This window comes from Leuciscus leuciscus (genome assembly GCF_965113295.1).
Source record: "Leuciscus leuciscus genome assembly, chromosome: 25".
Taxonomy (NCBI): domain Eukaryota; kingdom Metazoa; phylum Chordata; class Actinopteri; order Cypriniformes; family Leuciscidae; genus Leuciscus; species Leuciscus leuciscus.
The window spans coordinates 27,807,018-27,822,663 of record NC_138724.1 but is presented as its reverse complement, the minus strand read 5'-3'; positions in this window follow the sequence as shown (position 1 = coordinate 27,822,663).

Genomic DNA, 15,646 nt, shown 5'->3' with positions numbered 1-15,646 from the left:
TCAAATATTGTTATTGTATTTGCAATGAAAATGTTCAGATGTTAAAAGGGTCTGCAGGCAAATTTGAACAGATGCGATCTTTACATTTACATTTAGCAGACATTATTCAAAGTAACTCACAAATGAACTCTGCTAGTGTAAGTGAAGCATCCTAAAGAGAGTAATATGAGAACTGCTCCAATACAATAATCTAAAATTGCTTAGAAAGTATAAGACCTTTCTAATCTTTGCATATAATAGATTATTATATGAATTTTAAGATTCAATTTTAATAGTAAATACAAATATAGCTGCAAGCGGCGATCATCAGGGTCCAAAATGGTTTGTGTATACGATACAGTTATACAATGATCTTTATACAAGTCTTTAAGTGTCTCTTTATAGAAGTATACTATGTCTATGAACTATATTAAAATATGCAAATAATATTGTCTCTTTCCTTCAATTTGACTGCAATAGATTCAGTCATGTTTGGAAACTTGACAAATATGTTTTCAATATCATTAGAAGAATATATAAAAATTAAGACAAAATTAATGATCTACAAGTATTTTGGAGATCTTTTTTTTTTTTTTTTTTTTTTTGCAAGCTGATTATATTGGGCTTTATTAAACTTTGTAAAACTATAATGAATTTATATGCATTTTTTTTATTACTACAACTCTATTGAAGCATTTGCACAGACTTTAAGCCATGAGGTTGAAAAGGATTTGTTATCCTGCAGTTTTCTCCCGTGGACAGCACAAAATGTCTTCATGTCCATGTTTATGAAGTTCTGTAAAATCAGTGATGGAAAATTAAAACATCAGTTCAGTTCGTGCGCACACTCAGCTGATGTTGCATCTTGCACAACGGTACGCTAAAGGGTAAAATATGGAGAATGAACACAAACACACACAATATAAGCTATATTAATTATCTGATTAAATGTAAACGCTCCACTGATGTGAGATTGCTCCTGGCTGACAGCACATGTACTGCGGATCCTTCAATACAGTCGGGAAGATGTGCTGCTTCCCTCAGTTAGGAAAATCCTGGCCACCGATTGTTTTGAACTTGGGGAAGAGTGCACACAATGTAGGCTACCTGTGAGGAGGGAGGACTTGAAGATTTTTTTAAAAAAGTGAGTAAAAGAGACCTTTACTATCAAGTGGTGACTATAATTAACTACTAAACAAAAGATAAAAGGGCAATTCAGTAAAATCTACACTTCTATACATAACAGTTACAGTTATTTATCTGCCTTAGCTTGACTCAATTTAGTTGATTAAATATTTAGTAACTCCACCCTTAATGTTAGGCTACTTTTAATTAAATTATGAATTGATTATTTTATATTGTTATTATTAAATGATAAACATGTGGTATATAGACGAGATATAAAATTTGGCTGATATGTTTTTATTTAAAAGTCATAAAAACAGGATCAACTTACAAATAAGGAATACAAGCAATTCACCTTAAAGAGGCAAGAAGCGTGAAAAGTCATAAAAACACAAATATTTAAACAATGTCAGAATAGTACAAGCTAGTGTGTTTTTATTTGCAATGTAGTCACTGTATGTCAGTTGGTCATTAAAGATTTTTGGCGGATCAGGATGAAAGTATTGTTGATGGGTCAGTAGCTGGATGGTGAAATTACGCTGATCATCGAGTGGCTGAGAAGATGAGAAGTTGCAGCTGATGATCTTTCATTCATGCAGTGACCGTTAGATCGTCTGCCTGAAATAAGAAGTAAAGCAGTTTGTCTCCAGCATAGCAATGGTAGGAGAAACCATGTGCCTGTATAATATATCCAGCCATGTATATGGTTTGCAGTTCCCATGATGCACAGCAATGAGAGGCTGGACAAAAGGATCTGATGGCTAAGCCAGTTGAACATATTTCATTCAACATTATGATATACACATTCCTTGATCAATTTTTACCAAACATAGATCCAAATAAAGCAAGAGAATCTACCGTTGTCATTACAAATCGTGTCCGCCCTCGAAGTCGAGTCTCCACAAACTGTCAGTTAATGATTATTTTAAGTATACGAATGATATTAATTTAGAATATGCATAGCTTACTATATGATGTTTAAGAAAACAAATGAGTGCATTAATTCACTATTAATTAATTAATTAATTAATAATATCCTATTTAGCAGATGTGGACAGTAACAAAGTAGCCTAGGCTACAGTAAATTTACTTGAGTTAAGTACACTTTTTGAGATCTGTACTTTACTTTGGTATACAATTTTATTTTTTTTATTTTTTTTTGGAAACTTGTTACTTTAACTTCACTACATATGAAAGACAAATATCCTACTTTTTACTCCACTACAATTCTGTCAAGGTGCCTGAGTAGAAAGTAGAAACGTCAGTCGGGGGATCATATTATGGAAACAGATCAGTATCAATAATAATTTACACAAAAACCATGATTCACACATGCGTAGACTATTTCAAATTCACACGCACAAAATAAAATGATCAATTCATAAAATACATTTCACAAATGCAAAACACAATTCGTAGATACACAACTGTGCACAAAAACCTTCGAATGTTTAAAATGTACGAGTTTATCCTTGAATCGTCATTCAAGTGTGAATCGCCTTGGATTTGGGTGTGTGTGTGTGTGAGTGTGTGTGTGTTTGAGACTTTCCTGGCAGCGCTCTCCTCCTACACGGATCAGTCTTTAGCCAATCAGATTTAAGCTTATCAATCGACCAATCAGCATCATAGCTGAGCAGACAGCAGAGGTATGTGCAGTTGATCGGTGCATTTCTGTGTGTTTACTGAAGCTAAAGAAGTTAGAGATCAGTTGAAGCAATAGTTTATGAACTGCTGTTTAGTCCACGTGTGAACATAAACATTTATTTTTAGTATTGATGGATTTTCATGTCCTGTCCACCACATGTTGAACTGATGATAATGATAATGTATGTAATGACGTGCATATAGAAGACATCTGTTTTGTTTTAAGCTGCATATATTATGTAGTTTTATTGTTTCAGATTTCCAAGATAGATGATGTATGAAGTTGCAGACAACCAGTGCTGTGATCTTACCATTCCTACTGTAAATCTTTCAGAACAGTCACATTGCAAGCCATCCATTTTGACAGTTGTTTCAACAAGAGGTTGAAAGTGATGCATTGTTACTGTATTCCTTTGTCTCCTGCTGACTATATGTACACACTCTAGGAATAAAGCCCTGCTATGGATGCATTATTCAATTCTTGTTTTATGTATAAGTCAGAATTAAAAGATTCAAAGACATAGTTAGATTTGATGTATACGTTTATTAATTTGAAAGTTTCTGAATCCTTTGGGAATAAAATATATAAAATGACTTGATCGTGATGAATGTTCCTGTTATATATGAAGATCATGAAATGACAATCTTAAGTATGAAGCTCAACATTCAGTGCAGAGAAATATACATCTCTTCCATAGTTGTGAGATCCAATCAGAGTCTTCTTTGCTTTTAAAGTTGATAAATGTTCATGGCCAAATGATACACATAAGTGCAATACATCAGGTGAAAAGTTCCTGTTGAATCCAGTCATCAGTAGACCTCTCTATTAGGACATAGTAAAATAGTAAAAACCTAGTGCAAGAGGGGCAGACAGTGGACGTGGGAGATTAAGTGATGGTATTTGAATAGAGTTTACTGAGTAATCTTAGTTGCATAATCTTAATTGCCTCTATGATAAGTTTACCTTTGTCTGATCAGCATAAAATCAGATTTGCCTGTTACTAGGCGAAGTAAAATTAATGCTTCACAACATTGTCCTGTGACACTAAAATGATGACAATACAGCACAAAACATAAGGGAATGAATGTTGAATATATTGCTAACACTTTACAATAAGGTTCATTAGTTAACATAGTTAATGGGACAAGTAACCATATTTAGTCACTTCCGCACACATTCAAAATTCCCTCCCCCTGCCTCCATTTGGAGTTCTAGAGTCATGTGGTTTGCTCTCAGCCAATCAGGGGAGATCAAGCTATCTGACAGATATTGACATCAAGGCATCTGACCAATCAGCAGTGGCCTGGAGCACCTCAAACACAGCCATCTTGCAGAAATCAAAAATATAGCTTTTTTGAACCTGGCTTCTCCCACAGCTATAGTAATAACATCATAACTAAACATGGTAAGTTGATGTAACTCTCAAATTATTTGGTTGAATAGTTGTGTTAAAGATTAAGATTGTTGTTATTGCATAGCATTTGTGTCACGATCACTAGCGGAGAAATGGGTGGATCCAAACGCAGCAACATGGTAATCAGGGCAATCCAAATAATCGTCATCCATGCAAGAGTCAAAGTCCAAATAATCAGAATCGTAGTCATCCATGCCAGTGTCGAAAACCATTTAATCAGTCGAAAACCATTTAATCAGTCAGATAATGAATACACAGAACAAAAACGAGAACGGACTTGAAAACAGACCTTAGCGTTGACAAGTGACAGACAATAATGACTCCGTGACATGAACTAACACAGACAGGGTATTTATGCACAGACACTAACAACATAAATGGGAACAGCTGGGTGTAATCACAAGTGATGGGAACAAACAAGGATTATGGGAAATGTGGTTCCAGGATGAATGGAGACAGGAAGGAAGGGACCTCTAGTGGACACCCAGTGGAAACACAACAGACACTGTGACATAACCCCCCCCCCTCTACGGAGCGGCTACCAGACGCTCCACGACAGCAAACAAAACTCGAAAAAAGTCCAGGAGGGAGGTGGAACTGTGGGGGATCAGGGGGAGGGACGGAGGGCCAGGACCATGTGAGGGAATGGACACAGGGGATGACAGTTCATCGGGAGGCCTGGGCGGAGACGACCCTTCAGGCGACCAGGGTGGAACAGATAGTCCATCGGGCGGTCTGGGCGGAGACGACCCTTCAGGTGGCCAGGGTGGAGCAGGTAGTCCATCGGGCGGCCAGGGCGGAGACTTTCCCTCGGGCGGAGACTCTCCCTCGGGCGGCCAGGGCGGAGACTCCCCCTCGGGCGGCCAGGGCGGAGACGACCCCTCGGGCGGCCAGGGCGGAGACTCTCCCTCGGGCGGCCAGGGCGGAGACTCCCCCTCGGGCGGCCAGGGCGGAGACGACCCCTCGGGCGGCCAGGGCGGAGACGACCCCTCGGGCGGCCAGGGCGGAGACGACCCCTCGGGCGGCCAGGGCGGAGACGACCCCTCGGGCGGCCAGGGCGGAGACGACCCCTCGGGCGGCCAGGGCGGAGACGACCCCTCGGGCGGCCAGGGCGGAGACGACCCCTCGGGCGGCCAGGGCGGAGACTTTCCCTCGGGCGGAGACTCTCCCTCGGGCGGCCAGGGCGGAGACTCCCCCTCGGGCGGCCAGGGCGGAGACGACCCCTCGGGCGGCCAGGGCGGAGACGACCCCTCGGGCGGCCAGGGCGGAGACGACCCCTCGGGCGGCCAGGGCGGAGACGACCCCTCGGGCGGCCAGGGCGGAGACGACCCCTCGGGCGGCCAGGGCGGAGACGACCCCTCGGGCGGCCAGGGCGGAGACGACCCCTCGGGCGGCTCAGAAACAGACACCCCCTCGGGCGGCTCAGGAACAGACACCACCGGCTCAGGAACAGACACCACCGGCTCAGGAACAGACCCCACCGGCTCAGGAACAGACCCCACCGGCTCAGGAACAGACACCACCGGCTCAAGTGTGTGCGCAGCCCACACACACCACATGGCTGTGGCCATAATGGCCAGTGTCGTGGTCACTGAGGGCTCAGGCGGCGCATACATGGCGTGAACAGTCTCTGGTTGGGCAGACGTGACGTGAACCGTCTCTGGCTGGGCAGACGTGACGTGAACCGTCTCTGGCTGGGCAGACGTGACGTGAACCGTCTCTGGCTGGGCAGACGTGACGTGAACCGTCTCTGGCTGGGCAGACGTGACGTGAACCGTCTCTGGCTGGGCAGACGTGAACAGTCTCTGGCTGGGCAGCCGTGCTGTGTCTCCTCCACGCATGCAGTACCGCCACTACATAATAGAGGAACACGGCCTTCCTGGCCATGGCAGGACTGATGATGGGGAGTTCTGGGACCACCGGAACTGGGACCACCGGACTCGGGACCACCGGAACCGGGACCACCGGAACCGGGACCACCGGAACAGTCACGGAAGAAGTCTTCCTCCTCCTCCGTCGTCCCTTCTGGCGAGGTGCAGGTTCAGGACGGGACAGGACCCGCGGCGAAGGGTGTTCTGGGCTGCGCATCACCGAACCATGGTCGAAGGAAGACCGAAGTAGAGACTGGGTCCGGGGCTCACCTCTAGTATTTCCTCCTCTCCGAGCTCCACGGGTCCCCGAAAATCTGGCCAGACGCTCTCCTCTAAAAGACTCTCTGTCGTCGAACGAAAGGTCTTTAGGAAACCTGAGCGTCATGGCCTCCTCCCTTTGACGGACCACAACTGCAAAAGCCTGCAAAATGTTCATGCTGCTGGATCCATTTGATGACGGAGTCATTCTGTCACGATCACTAGCGGAGAAATGGGTGGATCCAAACGCAGCAACATGGTAATCAGGGCAATCCAAATAATCGTCATCCATGCAAGAGTCAAAGTCCAAATAATCAGAATCGTAGTCATCCATGCCAGTGTCGAAAACCATTTAATCAGTCAGATAATGAATACACAGAACAAAAACGAGAACAGACTTGAAAACAGACCTTAGCATTGACAAGTGACAGACAATAATGACTCCGTGACATGAATTAACACAGACAGGGTATTTATGCACAGACACTAACAACATAAATGGGAACAGCTGGGTGTAATCACAAGTGATGGGAACAAACAAGGATTATGGGAAATGTGGTTCCAGGATGAATGGAGACAGGAAGGAAGGGACCTCTAGTGGACACCCAGTGGAAACACAACAGACACTGTGACAATTTGTAAAAAATTAGCTTAATGATTGGCTGAAAACTAAATGCACCATATTTGATCATATGCCCCGTTTACCTAAGACTAGCAAGTGTCCATTTTTAGACATATGCCTTATGAATGTATGTTTTTTTTTAAATTATAGTTAAATGGCATACACAGGTGCTTATTGTTCGTGTGAGGCCTAGTACTGTGTGAATTGATTTTAATTACTGAATATTGGTCTGTGATAAAACACAATTATGAGCAAATATAAGCTCATGACCATAGGTGAGAGTAGGAACATAAAATCAACCGGAAAATCGAGAGCTTCGCCTGGCAGCTCCTTCTTCACCACAACAGACCGGTACATCAACTCCATTACTGCAGAAGCTGCACCAATCCGTCTTTAATCTCCCGTTCTAGCCTTCCCTCACTCGTGAACAAGACCCCAAGATACTTGAACTCCTCCACTTGAGACAGGAACTCTCCACCAACCTGAAGCGGGCAAACCACCCTTTTCCGACTGAGAACCATGGCCTCGGATTTGGAGGTGCTGATTCTCATCCCAGCCGCTTCACACTCGGCTGCAAACCGTCCCAGTGCATGCTGAAGGTCCTGGTCTGATGGGGCCAGCACAACAACATCATCCGCAAAGAGCAGAGAGGAAATCGTGTGGTCCCCAAACCTGACACCCTCCGGCCCCTGGCTGCGCCTAGAAATTATGTCCATAAAAATTATGAACAGAACCGGCGACAAAGGGCAGCCCTGCCGGAGTCCAACATGCATCGGGAACAAGTCTGACTTACTGCCGGCAATGCGAACCAAGCTCCTGCTCCGGTCGTACAGGGACCGGATAGCCCTTAGGAAAGGGCCCCGGACCCCCATACTCCCAGAGCACCTTCCACAAGATGCCAGTATCAGTACCTCAAGACAGAGATGTCTCTAAATAAATGTTCCTTACAGTTTGTGCCTATAATAAATAAATGTTCCTTGCAGTTTGTGTGTGTTTGTGTCATTTTTTTTTTTAATTCACTCTCGGTAATTTATTTTACCCTAGACAGGCAAGTGCTCATATATGGTAACTTCATTGACCTTGATTTGCAATGCAAAGATGAAAAAAATTGAGAAAATTTTTTTGTTTGTTTAAATGTCCTTTAACATCCCCCATTAGCTTTCTGAGGTTAAAATGTAGAATTTCCAAATATTTCAATGAGTGCCCTATAAAGGGTTAACTAACCATGAGCAATACATTTGTTGCTGTGTTTGTTCATCTTTGTTAACGTTAAATACAGCTGTTTATTGTTGCAAAACTTATTGTAAAGTGTTACCAATATATAAAGATATTAATACATATAAATAAAGTTTAAAAGAGAATAAAGAAACAACATGAATTAAGATGTTTGTGACTGTTATCCAGATGTCATGCTAAAGGTGAGTAATCCTGAAAAATGCAGGGAAACAACAAGTGTGTAATGATTTTAACAACATACACTAATGGCAAATAAACACTGGGTTTTCATTAAAATAGGTCTATTCACTATTTAAAGAATAATCCCGATGAGGCCAGTGCTAAGAGAGCTAGGGGGTGTTGGCCACAGATGACTGTTTTGCACTCATGTGTGTGACTGTAACTGAGAGCTGTCTGAAGGCATGTCTGTCCCTGCAGCTAAAATACAACAAAACACGCATCATTTCTTCTTCATTTTTGTCACGATATGGGACATCTGATTACACAGCACTTGCTTACATCAGTTAATAGTTCATAAACTATTGCTTCAACTGATCTCTAACTTCTTTAACTTCAGTAAACACACAGAAATGCACCGATCAACTGCACATACCTCTGCTGACTCTGCTCAGCTATGAACAACTATCGTCGAAAGCTGATGGCGTAATATGCAGGTAGGCACGCCCTCACGTGATGCTGATTGGTCGACTGATAAGCTTAAATCTGATTGGCTAAAGACTGATCCGTGTAGGAGGAGAGCGCTTTCAGGAAAGTCTCAACACACACACACACACAAATCCAAGGTGATTCACATGTGAATGACGATTGAACATTCACATTCAAGGATAAACATTTACATTTTAAACATTCAAAGTTTTCTGCACAGTTGTATATATTCGAATTGTGTTTTGCATTTGTGAAATGTATTTTATGAATATATAATTTTATTTTGCGCATGTGAATTGCTTTTTGTGAAAAAACATTTTTCCACGCACGTGAATGTTGTTTCATGCATGTGAAATTGTCCACGCATGTATGAACATGTTTTTTTGCGTAAATTATTATTGATACTGATCTACTTCCATTAATTTTGGTTGCAGGGGTTGCATTTTGGTTGGAAAATAAAGTCGGATTGACGTCAACATCCAACGTCGGACAGACGTCAGAACCCGACTGATGTTGGTTTCTGACATCAACTCGATTTTCATTTTCAACGTTGGGTTTGTTGTTCTTCTAAATGCGAATTTTGTCATTGTTCTGGAGCACACTAGATAACAGTAAGGCTAACATATTCATACTAAAAGCCCAAAACCTTTAAATATGGCACTATTTGAGGGAACAGCCAGTTGGGTGTCCGAAACCATTGTGGACGTTATTGAGTGATTTACTCAATCTCACATTCAATCCCATACTGGAACTGTGTTCTAGAAATACATGTGATATTGATATGAGGGAAGGCAGGCATAGATTCACAGGCATAAGGTACTGTAAGTGTTACATACAACAATAATAAAACAATGCATTGACATTTACTTTTTACTTTTGATACTGAAGTTCTTTTAAAAACAAATACTTCTGTACTTTTACTTTAGTAAAAATCGGTCTTTACAACTTTTACTTAACAGAGTAATATTAGACCAGTAGTATCTGTACTTTCACTCAAGTAAGGAAGTACTTTGTCCACCTCTGCTATTTAGTGAATAATTGAACATTTATAATACAAATATTTGGACATTTAACAATTTAACACATAATTATTACATAAAAATGATTGTGGATACATGTAGGGGTAAGTGCAATTGCGTCTATAAACCATGGTATTAAATAAACTATCAGGCTAATCTGGTATCTGTAATGCAATGCTATACACAAGCTAACCAATACAGACAAAAATGGTCATTATAATGTACTGTTAAAACTCCTGTTCATTTCTGCTTATTGCTATTGGTTTTATTTACATACTTTTAAATAATTTCTTGTTCTAAAGTTAGGGATTTTTTTGCATTTGGTTTGTTGAAATAAATAATTTGTGAATACAACCTGCTCTTAATTTTTTTAATGGCATTTCAGTTGTATTTTTGCAAATGTATGTGGCATTTTTTTCAATGTTCAAATATATATATAATTCACAATATATATATATATATAAAAAAAGTTGTGATAGGAGCAGTTGTTCATGTAATGAAGCACCGGACTCAGAAGGATCCATTTGCATCTTTATTAGAATAGTCGTACAGGGTAATCAACAGTAGACAGGGCAATGGAGGAAACACAGAGAAGATCCAAGTCATAGGCAGAGATCTGGGCAGAGGCAGCAATAATCAAAGTCCAGTAAACAATCCGGGTCGGGGCAGGCAGAGAACAATCAGGAAACGAGGTAAAGCAGTCCAAGGTCAGAAATACAAAAAAAAAAGCAAACACGGGTAATAACGCTCAGTAATGATGGCCCGGGCAAATCAAGACATCGCAGAGAGGTGTTGTGTGGAAGTGGCTTTTATGTGTGTGTGTGTGTGTGTGTGTGTGTGTGTGTAAATGAGGTGCAGGTGTGTTGCGCAATCAGTCCCAGGTGAGAGGCATGATGGGAATTTGAGTTCGGGAGGAAATGGATAAAGGGATAGTTCACTTTGAAATTAAATTTTGGTATGTTTTAGCTTACCTCAAGGGCATCCAAGATGTAGGTGTCTTTTTTTCCGCAGTAGTTTCAATTTTGATATTTTTAGGTCAAACCGTTCTTGTCTGTCAGTCATATAATGCAGGTCGATGGTCACTGTCTCAAAGAGCATGCACAGAGTCCAAATTAAAAAAAATTCCCCATCGTCCAAATTACACAATTCCCCATCGTAAGTACACATTGATGGCCTAAGACACGAAACGAGCGGTTTGTGTGAGAAAACGAACAGTATTTATATAGTTGTTACCTCTTGAACACAGCCACGTCCAAGTGATCTGAGGGCGCGGGCGGGTATAGATATATACACTAGATGTCGCCTTGGCTGCGGTTTCTTTCCAATGAACTGCAGTAGCCAATGCGACATCTAGTGTATATATCTATGCACCAGTCTGCGCACAAGTCACGCACCAGTCTGCGCGCGCGCCCTCATATCACTTGGACGTGGCTGTGTTCAAGAGGTAAAAACTATATAAATACTGTTCGTTTTCTCACACAAACCGCTCGTTTCGTGTCTTAGGCCATCAATGTGTACTTACGATGGGGAATTGTGTAATTTGGACGATGGGGAATTGTTTTAATTTGGACTCTGTGCATGCTCTTTGAGACCGTGACCATAGACCTGCATTATATGACTGACAGACAAGAACGGTTTGACCTAAAAATATCAAAATTGAAACTACTGTGGAAAAAATGACACCTACATCTTGGATGCCCTTGAGGTAAGCTAAAACATACCAAAATTTTATTTCAAAGTGAACTATCCCTTTAATATTCCGGAGACGGATCCCTCCGGTGGTGCGGAGGAGGAGGTACGGGAGCCTCCTCTGTAACAGTTCACATGCAGAAAAATGAATGGATCTCTATGTCCCTCTGCTGGATATATAGAAAACATCTCTCCGTTGCTTTCTATATATCCAGATGTTTTCTATATATCCAGCAGAGGGACATAGAGATCCATTCATTTTTCTGCTCCTTCAACTGCTCCTATCACAACTTTTTTTAAATATATTTTGTGAATATATATATTGCTCTCTAAAAGTGCCACTGATTTATCAGCTGGGTAAATGAATAAATACAATAGGTATAGTTAAAGCTCAAACAGTGGATAGTTTACAGACCATTGAAATGGACTATAGCAACAAATATCGTCATTTCTCCAGAGGCGGTTCTGGGGGTTATAACCGTTTTAAAGGGAACCGTCCCAGTGACAGCTCTTCTGAGACTGTAGGCTGTTAGATGTTTGTTTTTAAATAACTTGAAATAATCATGTAAATTTTGTAAAGCGTCCGCTATCAGAGAATAGATGTGGGTAATAAACTAACATGTAAAAAAAATGGTTTAGTTTAGCTTTTATAAACTGAGCGCACATGATAATATTGCAGATAGATTAATTTTCCTGTGTTGATTTCTTTGTGTTATGCCCATCTGGATTATACAGCAGATTTTCTTTTGAGTTATTTGTTTTGTGTAGTGTGTGTCAAGTTTACAGATGCAGATTACATCACTGCTCACTATCACACTACAATACAAGATTACGTGTCAAATAAATAAATGAACTTGAAATCATTTTAGTTCATGTGAAGTGATGCAAAGTGATACATGACCCAGTAAAAATCCTGAAAATAGTTTAAACTTTAAAGGGACAGTTCACCTAATTTATTCACCCTCATGCACGCATCTGACGAGCCTCACAGCCCTTCTACTCAAGTGGTACTCGATGCAGAGCCAAATGGGAGGAGCTAGAGCTCCAGCTCCTCCCCTCGCTAGAGCTCTTCACCACGCTGGATTTAGTGGGCGGGGCCGCGCATGCGCAGGTTAACTTTCTCGCTTTCAAAGAGTTACGTCACGATATTTTCCCGCAGCGTTGCATTCCGGGAAGGCGACGCCATTTTAGGTGGTAACTCTATCAGTTACCATGGTTACTTCTACAGTGAGGCCAAGATAAAGATATGGATTAGGAGGAAGCGTAAGGATACGGGCTCTATCGGGAGAGACTAAATAATTATGCTAGGCAGCGTTATTTAGAGAAACTGCTTGTCGCTAAATTGACAGCAGCAGCGACTACGAACACTCAGCATGATTTCAAAAGCAACATATTTCAGCGCCAGATCGATTTTTATTTAACACAAATGAACAAAATGAATACTCTGTTATTCAACAAGAGTTGTTTCATTTGTTATAGATATCTGTACCGCGAACAGTTATAAAAAGACACATTTTTAATGACGTACGACTCGCATTGACAGAATGTACGATCTGTCCGCTTAAATGGCAGGTCAAAAATGCACATCCAATTCATATCAGATTTATTTCCACACATAAATGACGCCTGAAACCTTCCTTTTTACCGGAGTCTGACACTGCCATCTCTGTTTTATTATTGATAAGTCTGTCTGATACTTTTTTTGCCATTTCTGTTTTCTTATTTTATATTTTAAGTCCGATAATGTTTTTGCTACTCCTGTCCTGTTTAAGACTGCTCTTAGCTTTGCTGCACTTATCTGTGTTGTGCTGTTATGCAAGTATTATTCTCTTTTAATTTTGTAGTTCTGTAAAGCAAGTTTAACGTTAGGTCAATCAGTGGCTGTTATAAAATGTGCTGTATAAATAAAATCAAATTGAACTTGAATCTACCAGTGGGGGTACTATGAAAATAAATTGATTGAGTTTTGTAAAATATTACAATGTTATGTGAAGTGTGTTCTTGAAATATATTCATAAAATGTATTATTTTATCTTATTATACCCAAAATGTTGTGTGGAAAAAAAGTGTTGTGTTCTTGGGATATACTTATGTTATTTTTTTTTTTTTTATCTTATAACATTTTATCTAGATTTAGGATAAATTTTATGTTAGATGAACATTTTTCTAATTTAGGCTAATAGAAACAAATAAATCCAACTCAACACTTGTGGGAGAGTGGAGCAAGTGACTTTTAAATTATCTTCTCCCAAATTTGGGTGGATAATCTCAGAGCACATTTTGTTATCTTGTTTTTCCTTTAGTGTGGGAAGTCACATGGCTGGTTTTAGAGTACTGGACTGCTTGTTTCCATTTCATTAAAATAGCTTAATGCATAGCCTATCAAGGTTGAGTCTATCCAAAATTACAGTCAATATTCCATTTAAATTTACAATATAACAAAAAAAAATTACAACTGGCCTGTTGGAGTAGCCTTTTACATGTACGTACAAAAAGGGCAGATTAGGTAACCTAGTCTTATTTTTATTTCATAAATTAATCAGATGATTTAGATTAATTCACAAATAACACACACGTTAATGCAGTGGACAAAAAATAAACGGGTGCACAGATAGTAAGCTTTCACATTGCCTTTTAAGTCTAGTAATTTACATAATCATATAGCAGACGCTTTTGTACAAATCGGCTTTAAAAAGTGAGGAAAACAACGAAACTGTTCATCGTAATAAAGAGAAAATAATACACAGAAACAAAGTTTCAACAGTTTTTAGAAAAACACACGCATAGTGTGAGCAATGGTCTTATTAAGTGTTTACGCGTTTGTCACAGAAACGATAAATAATTAATCAATCATGACAAATATTAGAGAAATACAATATTATGTATGCCAACATCTTGCGCATCAAAACAAACTTGTCTTTTTATCACGGTTGAACTCGCACTAACATTAACAGGCTTGATAGCGCATCATGTTCTGTCCACTATATCCAGCGAGGGATTAGATCTAGAGCTCTAGCTCCTCCCATTTTACGCTGCAGCGAATCCCCACTCACTAAACATAGCGAGGTGGAGCTGGAGCTCCAGAAAAGGGGGAGCTCGAGCTCTAGCTCCTCCCATTTGGCTCTGCATCGAGCACCATCTCCTTCTACTGCTCAAACTGACCTTTCACCTTTCAGTTATTAGAGAGAAGGATGGACAACGACACTGGGAAACACATGAACGCTCAGCACTGAATCACAGTGCACACACACACACACAGATCACATGCTAGTTTGATGTTAGTTAGCATGCAGCAACACCTGATCGCAACAAGTCAATTATATTCACAAGCATGCATGGGTAAAATGAAGCAAAACTAGCGTTAAAAGAGAAACACAAAACTGTAAATCCAACGTAGCAAATGCAACTGCTTACTATTCCTCGTCTGACGGCCTCAAACACTCTCTATAAGAAATAAGCCACTCTACTCACAGCGTGTGATGTTGTGTGAGCTGACGGTCGGTACCGGAACCGTTAAGAAGGAAGGATGGAGTGGAGGAGAGCATGAGACGCCCACACCTCCGGTCACTTGACCCGCTAATCTGTTTTCCACTAACAAAGAGGCATTGTGGAAAACTGGGGGGTTTGTTAATCTCAGCAAATCTTTCACAACTCAAAACACAAACACTCATACATATTCAACTCGATTAATAGAGGCATGTATTAATTGCAGTTATGTAATGTAAATATGATGTCAATAATCAACCAGTCCTAACTGATCCATGAGGAGTTCAGGCTCCATTAAACACTTTGTGATGATGAGGCCCTCAGCGGGGTGTTGAGGGCTCTATAGGGCCCTCTAGTGGAGGAAATGCCCCGGTGTGTTTCATTAACCCCTGCCTGACCACAAGAGCTGCGACTTCGTTCAGGGTTCAAACGACCGTTCAGATCCTCCACACGAGAACAGCATCTGAGGGCGTATTTGACAGGAATGGAGAGGCTGAAAGTGCATGAAGAAGAGACACACGTGATCACTGGGGTAAGCCTGATTTATCTGTGGCGTTCTGTGCTTGTGTTTGACATGGAGAAGAATTGAGGCTTTCAATGCATCTGATAATATGGCACCATTAAAAATGACACTTGCACTTTGAAAAGCAACTATAA